Here is a 14,506-nt window from a genome sequence, read left to right as displayed (position 1 = left end):
AAAGTTCTAAATAAGGAAAGTTTTCATATATGGAAAGTGCCAAATAAGGAAAGTGTCAAAAAGCACAGTCAGCAAACTGTCCGAAATTCGAACTGCAGAATCTTTCCTGCCTTATTTAGAACATGTGCTAAGAAAGGAAAGTTTTCAAATAAGGCAGGTTTTCAGAAAAGGAAAGTCTTCAAATGAGGAAAGTGCAGAGACAAAAGCAAATAAGGAAAGCTCAGTCAGGAAATTATTTGAATTTCGAATCGCAGATCTTTCTTTCCTTATTCAAAGATGTGCACGTACTGCAGCAGTCAAATCTTCCAATTTAGGCAGCAAGGTCTCATCAAGGCACACTTGCCTCTTCTGCGTTCAGCGTTTAAAATTCAAATGAAGGCTCCACCTAAAAAGGAAAGACTGGACATATATCTTTCCACTTCTGCACATTAATGACTGCATTCTCCTGCCTCTTTTGCAATCCATGCGCGCGCCACCTCTTCTGGAAGCATGATCCGCGCATCCTTCCTCTTCTGAAAGCCTTAGTACATGCATATTTCCTTATGAACATCAAGCCACGACTTTTCTTCCTCTATTGGCAGCCTTGGATCGCTCTTCCTTCCTTTTCAAGCACAAGGTACGCTCCTTTCCTATTCTGAAGGCAATCTGCGCGCCAACTTCCTTCTGAAGCCTTGCAGTCCGATTCTTTCCTCTTTTGCAACAACTTGGGCAGCAAGTTGCATATGGGCAGCACCTTGGGCAGCCTCTACACTAATTAGGAAGCAAGGTAAGCATCTAAACTTATTTAGGAAGCACAATCTGCGCCTCCTTCCCTTTTTGAGAGCAAACCGCGCGCACCAACTTCCTTCAGCAGTGCATTTTCGCGCAGCCTTCCTTCTGAAGCCGAAAAGCGCGATTCTTTCCTTTTTAGACACATCTTGGGCAGAAAATACCTCTTGGGCAGTAAGTATGACCTAGGGCAACACTTTTCAACTATAAAAAGCCACATAAGAAGCCTCTACAGGGTCCCGACACTCCCCTTGGGAGACACCTGCGGGATTGCAAGCAACACCATCTCTCCTTCTTCCTTTCTTTATTTTTTTTATTTTATTTTTGTTTCAGCCATGAGAGGCTGAAACCCTTTTCATTCTAGTTGAAGAACAAGTGAAGCTTTAGTTGTATTGTGGATTGAGAGACTTGGACTACATTGTTTATCTTTTGTTATTCAATATTCTTGTGATTTCATGCTTAAGGACATTATTGCTTTGTTATTTAAGGTCTCCATTGATTTTTTGTTGCAAAGTAATATATTGTTGGTTTGAATGATTTTAAGTCCGCAATTGCTTGATTTGTTCAACCATAAGAACACTTGGTGCACAACCAAGGAAATTGCATGATCTAGTGTTGTCTCCATGCATGTGGGTGACTAGAATTGGTTCTCTCTATTTCTTTATGCGATTGACTATTGTATAAGGCCTGTGGCTCAAAGACATTCTTTGGCAATTGTTAATTAGTAATTAATTTGAGGACTTTCCCTAATTGATTTAATCTAAAAGAGAGATAATGGATGTGAGAAGCTTCTTCAATCTCCATGGCCAATTTATTGAATCAACAAAGGAACGTATGTGTCAATGAACAATCCCATCAACTAAAGTGGATCTAATTCTTCAACTAGAGCTTTTATCATATTTATTTTCTCTTTATTTTATTATTCGCTTTATTTTTATTGCTTTCATCATTAGTTTAATCCCATCAATCTCAAAACCCCCCTTTTTACTTTACTTGCAATTTATTTTCATTGTCTATTTATTTTCTGTTTGTTTATTTGGTCTTGATAAGGAAAATAGGTAAGTATCAATTCCCTGTGGATTCGATCCTTTCACCACTATCTACAGTTGTAAAATTGTTGGTAGCTGAATTGTATTATTTTTGACCGGCCTCGACAACCGTTCTGTCAAAATTGGCGCCGTTGCCGGGGAATTGATCTAACTTGTTTATTTTTCTTTCAGGACCTGATCTGTACTGCGAAAGACACCCTATCGCAAGATCTGAACATAAAAAAAAAAAAAAATTCACCAAAGGCACAGACACCATCGCAGATCTGAATCATGGATGAGGTAAGTATGTCCAATATTGATCCTCGATTGTCATATCTAATCTCTCTTTTGGAAAATTATGTCATAGGTCAATCCCAACAACTTGAGCGATCTCGGCCATGTGGGATGTGTGCACAAATAGGACACCTAACTGATCAATGTCCTATGCTTTATGAGAATTACCAACAAGTAGATGCATTTGGAGGATACTATGGACAGCCAAGACATGATCCCTACCTTGACACATACAATACAGGTTGGGGAGACTATCCGAACTATGACTATGCTAGGGCTGACCACTACCAGGACTACCAAAGAGATTTGCAATACAATCCATGTAGGGAAGACCATCCGAATTATGGCTATCCAGCCCAACCAACACCTACAAGTTCACAAACTGCCATGGGTGAGTTGGCAAAGATGATGCAAATGATGCAACAGCAGATAGATCAATTGAAGGCAGCCATATTAAGGAGAGAGGAAGAGCTTCAATATGTGTGGGATTATGATGAAAGTTCACAAGTGCAAGAACAAAGTGCTGAAGAGAAACAACCAGAAAACTGTTTGTCCAAACAAACGGATCAAACAGAACTTGTTGTTGATTTAGATATCACTGATTGTTTGAGTAAAGATGTTTTTCATGTAAATCAAGATGATATACTAAATGATGATCTTTGCAGGAAAAAGAGCCAGAAAGAGCCAGAACTGAAAGAAACTGACTGTTGCATCCAACAGGTGGACTGCAGCCATGCGCAGAATGAACAGAAGCAGATCGCACCACTTCAGCTTGGTGCGCAGATCAGCCTTGCGCAGACTAAAACCACCACCTTTCGGCTGCCGAACTTCACCACCTTTTGGAAGCCGAATTTCACCACCATTCGACCGCCGAACCACTCACTTCAGTTTCCAATGCAGAACAATCCTCTTCCACCTCCCTTTCAGGTAAGTCCTGCACAGAAAGAGCAAACTGAATCCAATTCAGCCATTCCTCCATCGCAGAAAGCCCATGCACACAATGAACTAGTGGAAATCCAAGATCCAAAACCAAAGGAGCATGTAGATCTATGCCTGCCCAAACCGCCGGATAAGGTAGAGTTTGTTTTGCCTGAATTCAGTACTAAATTGCAGCTACCCATGGAGAAATATGAACTGGAGTTCAAAGTGCTGCCCAATCATCTCAAAAATGCAAACATAAGGGCAAGAGGCACACCTCATCTGAAAGAAGAGATGCTAATCATGTTGCTTCATGAGTACATGAAAGAAATAAGATGGGTTATGACCAAATCAAAAGGCATGCTACACTTTGTACTTAATTCTGTTGGGACTCTTTTCCCTTCCCCAATTACTTGAGCCTTGATCAAGTGGATCACACCATGCACACCACACCCAGGGGAGTACTCAGTTTCCTTTGTTCTTTTATGTTTCTTATACATTGAGGACAATGCATGATTTAGGTGTGGGGGTGTGGATCTCTGAAATTTTTAATTGTTTACTTTAGACACATTTTTCCTTTCAGTTTGCGTTTTCTTTTCAGTTTTCCTTTCAGTTTGTGTTTGATCATCCACAATCTTCTTTTTGATTTGCTTTACTCAAACTGATGAACTATGTTGGATGAACTTTCTTTCCATGACCCCATTGATGTGATAACTCTTTAAACCTAGGTTGAATCAATTGCAATGAGATATATTCATGTTTGGGAATTGCCTTTGAATTGAATCTTTGAGCTTGCCATGGTGAAAAATATATTGATGACACTCATTTGAGAGAATGAATTGATTGATGTGTGAATGAACTTAATGTGACTTGTGTTAGCAATTGGTGTTGATTTGCCCAAATCATTGAGAAAAATAAATTCAGAAAAGGCCTAGACTTCATGAGCACAAATTGAAAACTGTTCCAATGGTCAAAAGACTATGAACAGAGCTAGTAGCCACTTGGACAGGTGACCAACTGAGTAACTGGGGGTGGGTATCACCAATATGTACCTTCACGTCAAAAGGTTGGTGACTTTTTCAAGCAAGTTTAAAGTGCAAAAAGGCTGAATAAAGTACTTCAAGGTAAGGGCAAGTCACTCTGAAAGCTAGAATAAGTCCTTAACTGAACAAATGAAATGTGCATGTATTATCTCTCTCTTGAGTAAAACCAATCCTAGCCATGGTGAGTAAAGGGAAACAAGGAAAAGGGTAAGTAACCTTGATGCATATATTCTTTATTGCAATGCTTCAAAATAGGGGTCTAGAGTAAGAGCTTAAGTGGACATAAAGGATCAAAGCAAAGAGAGTTTATTTGACTATGTTTGTTTGCTTGAGGACAAGCAAAAGGTTAGGTGTGGGGGTATTTGACAGAGCATATTTTAGCCCACTTTATCATGATGTTCTTAATGTTTATTTACACATTTTCTACCTAATTTTGTGGTTTTAACCATGTTTTGCAGATATTAGGTGTAAAGAGACAATCTGGAGAAAATGCTCTTAAAACTGCCAAAAAGTGCCAATTATGGAAAGTTCCAGAAAAGGAAAGTTTTCATATATGGAAAGTTCTAAATAAGGAAAGTTTTCATATATGGAAAGTGCCAAATAAGGAAAGTGTCAAAAAGCACAGTCAGCAAACTGTCCGAAATTCGAACTGCAGAATCTTTCCTGCCTTATTTAGAACATGTGCTAAGAAAGGAAAGTTTTCAAATAAGGCAGGTTTTCAGAAAAGGAAAGTCTTCAAATGAGGAAAGTGCAGAGACAAAAGCAAATAAGGAAAGCTCAGTCAGGAAATTATTTGAATTTCGAATCGCAGATCTTTCTTTCCTTATTCAAAGATGTGCACGTACTGCAGCAGTCAAATCTTCCAATTTAGGCAGCAAGGTCTCATCAAGGCACACTTGCCTCTTCTGCGTTCAGCGTTTAAAATTCAAATGAAGGCTCCACCTAAAAAGGAAAGACTGGACATATATCTTTCCACTTCTGCACATTAATGACTGCATTCTCCTGCCTCTTTTGCAATCCATGCGCGCGCCACCTCTTCTGGAAGCATGATCCGCGCATCCTTCCTCTTCTGAAAGCCTTAGTACATGCATATTTCCTTATGAACATCAAGCCACGACTTTTCTTCCTCTATTGGCAGCCTTGGATCGCTCTTCCTTCCTTTTCAAGCACAAGGTACGCTCCTTTCCTATTCTGAAGGCAATCTGCGCGCCAACTTCCTTCTGAAGCCTTGCAGTCCGATTCTTTCCTCTTTTGCAACAACTTGGGCAGCAAGTTGCATATGGGCAGCACCTTGGGCAGCCTCTACACTAATTAGGAAGCAAGGTAAGCATCTAAACTTATTTAGGAAGCACAATCTGCGCCTCCTTCCCTTTTTGAGAGCAAACCGCGCGCACCAACTTCCTTCAGCAGTGCATTTTCGCGCAGCCTTCCTTCTGAAGCCGAAAAGCGCGATTCTTTCCTTTTTAGACACATCTTGGGCAGAAAATACCTCTTGGGCAGTAAGTATGACCTAGGGCAACACTTTTCAACTATAAAAAGCCACATAAGAAGCCTCTACAGGGTCCCGACACTCCCCTTGGGAGACACCTGCGGGATTGCAAGCAACACCATCTCTCCTTCTTCCTTTCTTTATTTTTTTTATTTTATTTTTGTTTCAGCCATGAGAGGCTGAAACCCTTTTCATTCTAGTTGAAGAACAAGTGAAGCTTTAGTTGTATTGTGGATTGAGAGACTTGGACTACATTGTTTATCTTTTGTTATTCAATATTCTTGTGATTTCATGCTTAAGGACATTATTGCTTTGTTATTTAAGGTCTCCATTGATTTTTTGTTGCAAAGTAATATATTGTTGGTTTGAATGATTTTAAGTCCGCAATTGCTTGATTTGTTCAACCATAAGAACACTTGGTGCACAACCAAGGAAATTGCATGATCTAGTGTTGTCTCCATGCATGTGGGTGACTAGAATTGGTTCTCTCTATTTCTTTATGCGATTGACTATTGTATAAGGCCTGTGGCTCAAAGACATTCTTTGGCAATTGTTAATTAGTAATTAATTTGAGGACTTTCCCTAATTGATTTAATCTAAAAGAGAGATAATGGATGTGAGAAGCTTCTTCAATCTCCATGGCCAATTTATTGAATCAACAAAGGAACGTATGTGTCAATGAACAATCCCATCAACTAAAGTGGATCTAATTCTTCAACTAGAGCTTTTATCATATTTATTTTCTCTTTATTTTATTATTCGCTTTATTTTTATTGCTTTCATCATTAGTTTAATCCCATCAATCTCAAAACCCCCCTTTTTACTTTACTTGCAATTTATTTTCATTGTCTATTTATTTTCTGTTTGTTTATTTGGTCTTGATAAGGAAAATAGGTAAGTATCAATTCCCTGTGGATTCGATCCTTTCACCACTATCTACAGTTGTAAAATTGTTGGTAGCTGAATTGTATTATTTTTGACCGGCCTCGACAACCGTTCTGTCAAAATTGGCGCCGTTGCCGGGGAATTGATCTAACTTGTTTATTTTTCTTTCAGGACCTGATCTGTACTGCGAAAGACACCCTATCGCAAGATCTGAACATAAAAAAAAAAAAAAATTCACCAAAGGCACAGACACCATCGCAGATCTGAATCATGGATGAGGTAAGTATGTCCAATATTGATCCTCGATTGTCATATCTAATCTCTCTTTTGGAAAATTATGTCATAGGTCAATCCCAACAACTTGAGCGATCTCGGCCATGTGGGATGTGTGCACAAATAGGACACCTAACTGATCAATGTCCTATGCTTTATGAGAATTACCAACAAGTAGATGCATTTGGAGGATACTATGGACAGCCAAGACATGATCCCTACCTTGACACATACAATACAGGTTGGGGAGACTATCCGAACTATGACTATGCTAGGGCTGACCACTACCAGGACTACCAAAGAGATTTGCAATACAATCCATGTAGGGAAGACCATCCGAATTATGGCTATCCAGCCCAACCAACACCTACAAGTTCACAAACTGCCATGGGTGAGTTGGCAAAGATGATGCAAATGATGCAACAGCAGATAGATCAATTGAAGGCAGCCATATTAAGGAGAGAGGAAGAGCTTCAATATGTGTGGGATTATGATGAAAGTTCACAAGTGCAAGAACAAAGTGCTGAAGAGAAACAACCAGAAAACTGTTTGTCCAAACAAACGGATCAAACAGAACTTGTTGTTGATTTAGATATCACTGATTGTTTGAGTAAAGATGTTTTTCATGTAAATCAAGATGATATACTAAATGATGATCTTTGCAGGAAAAAGAGCCAGAAAGAGCCAGAACTGAAAGAAACTGACTGTTGCATCCAACAGGTGGACTGCAGCCATGCGCAGAATGAACAGAAGCAGATCGCACCACTTCAGCTTGGTGCGCAGATCAGCCTTGCGCAGACTAAAACCACCACCTTTCGGCTGCCGAACTTCACCACCTTTTGGAAGCCGAATTTCACCACCATTCGACCGCCGAACCACTCACTTCAGTTTCCAATGCAGAACAATCCTCTTCCACCTCCCTTTCAGGTAAGTCCTGCACAGAAAGAGCAAACTGAATCCAATTCAGCCATTCCTCCATCGCAGAAAGCCCATGCACACAATGAACTAGTGGAAATCCAAGATCCAAAACCAAAGGAGCATGTAGATCTATGCCTGCCCAAACCGCCGGATAAGGTAGAGTTTGTTTTGCCTGAATTCAGTACTAAATTGCAGCTACCCATGGAGAAATATGAACTGGAGTTCAAAGTGCTGCCCAATCATCTCAAAAATGCAAACATAAGGGCAAGAGGCACACCTCATCTGAAAGAAGAGATGCTAATCATGTTGCTTCATGAGTACATGAAAGAAATAAGATGGGTTATGACCAAATCAAAAGGCATGCTACACTTTGTACTTAATTCTGTTGGGACTCTTTTCCCTTCCCCAATTACTTGAGCCTTGATCAAGTGGATCACACCATGCACACCACACCCAGGGGAGTACTCAGTTTCCTTTGTTCTTTTATGTTTCTTATACATTGAGGACAATGCATGATTTAGGTGTGGGGGTGTGGATCTCTGAAATTTTTAATTGTTTACTTTAGACACATTTTTCCTTTCAGTTTGCGTTTTCTTTTCAGTTTTCCTTTCAGTTTGTGTTTGATCATCCACAATCTTCTTTTTGATTTGCTTTACTCAAACTGATGAACTATGTTGGATGAACTTTCTTTCCATGACCCCATTGATGTGATAACTCTTTAAACCTAGGTTGAATCAATTGCAATGAGATATATTCATGTTTGGGAATTGCCTTTGAATTGAATCTTTGAGCTTGCCATGGTGAAAAATATATTGATGACACTCATTTGAGAGAATGAATTGATTGATGTGTGAATGAACTTAATGTGACTTGTGTTAGCAATTGGTGTTGATTTGCCCAAATCATTGAGAAAAATAAATTCAGAAAAGGCCTAGACTTCATGAGCACAAATTGAAAACTGTTCCAATGGTCAAAAGACTATGAACAGAGCTAGTAGCCACTTGGACAGGTGACCAACTGAGTAACTGGGGGTGGGTATCACCAATATGTACCTTCACGTCAAAAGGTTGGTGACTTTTTCAAGCAAGTTTAAAGTGCAAAAAGGCTGAATAAAGTACTTCAAGGTAAGGGCAAGTCACTCTGAAAGCTAGAATAAGTCCTTAACTGAACAAATGAAATGTGCATGTATTATCTCTCTCTTGAGTAAAACCAATCCTAGCCATGGTGAGTAAAGGGAAACAAGGAAAAGGGTAAGTAACCTTGATGCATATATTCTTTATTGCAATGCTTCAAAATAGGGGTCTAGAGTAAGAGCTTAAGTGGACATAAAGGATCAAAGCAAAGAGAGTTTATTTGACTATGTTTGTTTGCTTGAGGACAAGCAAAAGGTTAGGTGTGGGGGTATTTGACAGAGCATATTTTAGCCCACTTTATCATGATGTTCTTAATGTTTATTTACACATTTTCTACCTAATTTTGTGGTTTTAACCATGTTTTGCAGATATTAGGTGTAAAGAGACAATCTGGAGAAAATGCTCTTAAAACTGCCAAAAAGTGCCAATTATGGAAAGTTCCAGAAAAGGAAAGTTTTCATATATGGAAAGTTCTAAATAAGGAAAGTTTTCATATATGGAAAGTGCCAAATAAGGAAAGTGTCAAAAAGCACAGTCAGCAAACTGTCCGAAATTCGAACTGCAGAATCTTTCCTGCCTTATTTAGAACATGTGCTAAGAAAGGAAAGTTTTCAAATAAGGCAGGTTTTCAGAAAAGGAAAGTCTTCAAATGAGGAAAGTGCAGAGACAAAAGCAAATAAGGAAAGCTCAGTCAGGAAATTATTTGAATTTCGAATCGCAAATCTTTCTTTCCTTATTCAAAGATGTGCACGTACTGCAGCAGTCAAATCTTCCAATTTAGGCAGCAAGGTCTCATCAAGGCACACTTGCCTCTTCTGCGTTCAGCGTTTAAAATTCAAATGAAGGCTCCACCTAAAAAGGAAAGACTGGACATATATCTTTCCACTTCTGTACATTAATGACTGCATTCTCCTGCCTCTTTTGCAATCCATGCGCGCGCCACCTCTTCTGGAAGCATGATCCGCGCATCCTTCCTCTTCTGAAAGCCTTAGTACATGCATATTTCCTTATGAACATCAAGCCACGACTTTTCTTCCTCTATTGGCAGCCTTGGATCGCTCTTCCTTCCTTTTCAAGCACAAGGTACGCTCCTTTCCTATTCTGAAGGCAATCTGCGCGCCAACTTCCTTCTGAAGCCTTGCAGTCCGATTCTTTCCTCTTTTGCAACAACTTGGGCAGCAAGTTGCATATGGGCAGCACCTTGGGCAGCCTCTACACTAATTAGGAAGCAAGGTAAGCATCTAAACTTATTTAGGAAGCACAATCTGCGCCTCCTTCCCTTTTTGAGAGCAAACCGCGCGCACCAACTTCCTTCAGCAGTGCATTTTCGCGCAGCCTTCCTTCTGAAGCCGAAAAGCGCGATTCTTTCCTTTTTAGACACATCTTGGGCAGAAAATACCTCTTGGGCAGTAAGTATGACCTAGGGCAACACTTTTCAACTATAAAAAGCCACATAAGAAGCCTCTACAGGGTCCCGACACTCCCCTTGGGAGACACCTGCGGGATTGCAAGCAACACCATCTCTCCTTCTTCCTTTCTTTATTTTTTTTATTTTATTTTTGTTTCAGCCATGAGAGGCTGAAACCCTTTTCATTCTAGTTGAAGAACAAGTGAAGCTTTAGTTGTATTGTGGATTGAGAGACTTGGACTACATTGTTTATCTTTTGTTATTCAATATTCTTGTGATTTCATGCTTAAGGACATTATTGCTTTGTTATTTAAGGTCTCCATTGATTTTTTGTTGCAAAGTAATATATTGTTGGTTTGAATGATTTTAAGTCCGTAATTGCTTGATTTGTTCAACCATAAGAACACTTGTTGCACAACCAAGGAAATTGCATGATCTAGTGTTGTCTCCATGCATGTGGGTGACTAGAATTAGTTCTCTCTATTTCTTTATGCGATTGACTATTGTATAAGGCCTGTGGCTCAAAGACGTTCTTTGGCAATTGTTAATTAGTAATTAATTTGAGGACTTTCCCTAATTGATTTAATCTAAAAGAGAGATAATGGATGTGAGAAGCTTCTTCAATCTCCATGGCCAATTTATTGAATCAACAAAGGAACGTATGTGTCAATGAACAATCCCATCAACTAAAGTGGATCTAATTCTTCAACTAGAGCTTTTATCATATTTATTTTCTCTTTATTTTATTATTCGCTTTATTTTTATTGCTTTCATCATTAGTTTAATCCCATCAATCTCAAAACCCCCCTTTTTACTTTACTTGCAATTTATTTTCATTGTCTATTTATTTTCTGTTTGTTTATTTGGTCTTGATAAGGAAAATAGGTAAGTATCAATTCCCTGTGGATTCGATCCTTTCACCACTATCTACAGTTGTAAAATTGTTGGTAGCTGAATTGTATTATTTTTGACCGGCCTCGACAACCGTTCTGTCACGGGTCACACTTGGGTCCACTGACCCATAGGGGACACTCTAACCCAGAGACTATCAGACCCAACCTCTCAACGGCTCTCGGAGCAATAAATGAATGAGATGCACCCGGGTCCATTAATGCATACACATCAGAACACCCAATGACAAGATTACCTGACACCACGGTGTTGGATGTGTTAGCCTCCTGCTGAGTCATGGTGAAGATCCTGGCTGGAGTTGATGGACCTTCACCTCGGGAACCAGAAGAAGAGGCTGCCCCTCTCCCTCTACCTCTGCCACTGCCCTGAGTTGTGGCTGGAGCTGCTGGCTGTGCCACACTACCAGAAGCTGTCTGCTGGGGCTGGCCCATAAAAGGTGCTCTAGGACACTCCCGAGCCATGTGTCCCTCCTGTCCACATCTGAAACATGCATTAGTCCCAGCCCGACACACTCCCTTGTGTGGCCTCCCACACCTTAGGCATTATGTACCATCTGAGCCTGAGGTCGAGCCACCGCCAAAACCCAGACCGGATTTCAACTTACTCCAAAACTTGTTCTTCTTCCGCTTCTTGGTGGTGTTATTCCACCTCTTGCTACCTGAGCTCTGAGAAGAGGGACCTGGCCCTCCTCTGCCTGGGGTCTTAACCCCTGAAGACTGGGTCACTGACTGCTTCACTAACCCCTCAACTATAGCACTCGCCTCCATCCTTCGAGCCATATCCACCACAGTGTGGAAACTTTCCCTCTCAACTGACTGAATCAAAGAGGAGTACCTAGAATGCAGCTTCATAACATATCTCTTGGCTTTCTTCGAATCTGTATCTAGAGCTTGCCTTGAAAAAGGCAATAGCTCCAAGAATTTATCCGTGAACTCCTCTACACTCATGTGTTCTGTCTGCCTCAGCTGTTCAAACTCAATCATCTTCAGTTCTCTGAAACTGTCTGGAAAAGCCCATCCAGCGAACTCATTTGCAAATTCCTCCCATGTCATGCCGTCTAGTCTCGGGTCCACATAACACTTGAACCATTCCCGTGCCTTTTTGCACTTCAAAGTGAACCCTGCCATCTGAATGGCCCTACTGTCATCTGCCCCTAGCTCATCAGTTATCGTCTTCACTACCCTCAGGTACTCAAAGGGGTCATCCCCTGACTTGTATTTGGGAGCATCCAGCTTAAGGTAATTTGTCATCTTTACTTTGCTCCCACCGGCTGAGCTAGGTCTGGAAGGTTGAGTAACTGGGGCTGCTGGTTCTGTAGGTGGTGGAGGTGGGGGTGCAGCATTCCCCGAGGTAGGGTTTGCCGGGTTTGGATAGAAGGGTGAGGGTGGATAAGCTGGGTACTGTGTGTAAGGTGGATAGAAAGGTGGATAAGGCATGTAGGTAGGGTAGGGGTTAAAGCTGGAGTAATCCGATGTGCCTCCCATCGGATACCCTAAACCCTGTGGAAAGGGTGGATAATGGGGTGGAAAATTATACCTGTAACAGCCCGGCCTTCCTCTGGGTCCGGCACTGTTACCGCTCACGGCCCAGGGCTATCCCTCGCCTGGCCTCTTGCCACCTCGGGCTTTCCACTGGCGTCGTGAGCAGCTCTTAACATCCCTTCACCCTCACGGGTTCCAGGCAGGATTTGTCCCCTTGGGTTCTCGACAAACGCATCCTTCCCCAAGTGGATTTGGCCCAAATTTCCCTTAGGAAATTAGGTCGCCTCCCCCACTGCTCGAACCCTTGACCTCCCACTTTAAGGGAATAGTCTGGTGAGAGTGAGTACCAATTGTGTAAAAGTACAGTATAGTTATGTAATGAGGTTTATGGATGTTAGTGGTGTGCTTGACCATAGAACGTTGTATCCCTTTTTATACATGATCTTAGAGATTTTGCTGATGTTTATGTAAACCAACTCAACAGGTTATGTTACCCTTTGAGGGCAGAGATGAGATCCCACAGAGGGATCAAAGTTATATTCATATTTATGCACAGGTTGAGTTTGTTTGATGTTTATGGAAAGAAAAGTTTTAATTTTTATGCATGTTGTTGATCATGTATGGGATTATACAGGTTTACAGGTTTTATGTCAGGCTTGCTACGGGTCCCGGCGGCCTTAAGTCGACCCGGATCCTAGCGCCGGTAGCGGTCCGATTTTCGGGTCGTTACAATACCCCGAGGCCTGAGCGCCTCCCTGTGACTCCCCTGTCCCTTCTTCCGCCATGCTGACATCCAGATTCCCATCCCTCCTCTGATCCTCTTCCATAACCTCCCTCACATCTGAAGAACTTCCTCCTCTATCTGTCCCCCTTCTGCTAGCATCAAAAGACCTTCTAGGGTCCCTTGACACTCTTTCTCTATTTGATCTACATGACATTGCCCTAGGCAATGCAGGAGGACGGGCGCTCGTGCCCTCATCCTCAGGTGGTACTCCAGTCAATCTTGCAGATCGACGGGTTCCTCTCATCCTGTTTTCTGAAAAATAGTACACATCACACAAACATTAGCATCATATGGTTCATGTGGAAACACATGAACCCGCATCACATATATATCATTCATATCATAGCATCAATGCACATGTATATAATCATGGCATTTCACATCATCATACAAGACAGGACTCAACATCCTATCCTAGTGGACATGATCTTCCTATTGTGCTTGACCTTCTAGAACAATCTATGAGCCCGACACTCTAGGTCCGATCCTATGAACCTAGGGCTCTGATACCATTATGTAACGACCCGAAAATCGGACCGCTACCGGCGCTAGGATCTAGGTCGGCTTAAGGCCGCCGGGACCCGTAGCAAGCCTGACATGCAACCTGTAAACCTGTTTAATCCCATACATGATCAACAACATACATAAAAATTAAAATTTTTCCTTTCATACATTCTATCATGCACCAAACTCAACCTGTTCATGCATTGTACATAGACATAATCATAAGCATTGACCCCTCTGTGGGATCTCATCAATGCCCCAAAGGGCGATACAACATATGTTGAGTTGGTTTACATAAATATCATAAAATATCTGAGATCATGTATTAAAAGGGATAACAATATTCTATGGTCAAGCACACCTCTATCATCCATAAGCCTCATTACATTACATGTCTAAACTGTACTTTTACATAACATCAAATACAATTATCATGTCCACACTATCTATTATATAGACGAGACTTCACTATTCTTGCCGACCTCCTGGTCTACCCTGTGCCTGCAAACCTGGGGGATTAGGGAGAGGGGTGAGCTACTAGAGCCTAGTGAGCAGAATAATAAAACATTCAAAACATATGATAACATGGAATGCATCACATCACAGCTAATCACATCAAGGATGAACTTGTCACAATAGCCCTCTACATAGTCCAACTGTGCCAGAAC

This window comes from Manihot esculenta, chromosome 12, assembly GCF_001659605.2.
Source record: "Manihot esculenta cultivar AM560-2 chromosome 12, M.esculenta_v8, whole genome shotgun sequence".
NCBI classification, from domain to species: domain Eukaryota; kingdom Viridiplantae; phylum Streptophyta; class Magnoliopsida; order Malpighiales; family Euphorbiaceae; genus Manihot; species Manihot esculenta.
The sequence above is the reverse complement of the archived record's forward strand: the minus strand, read 5'-3'. Positions refer to the sequence as shown.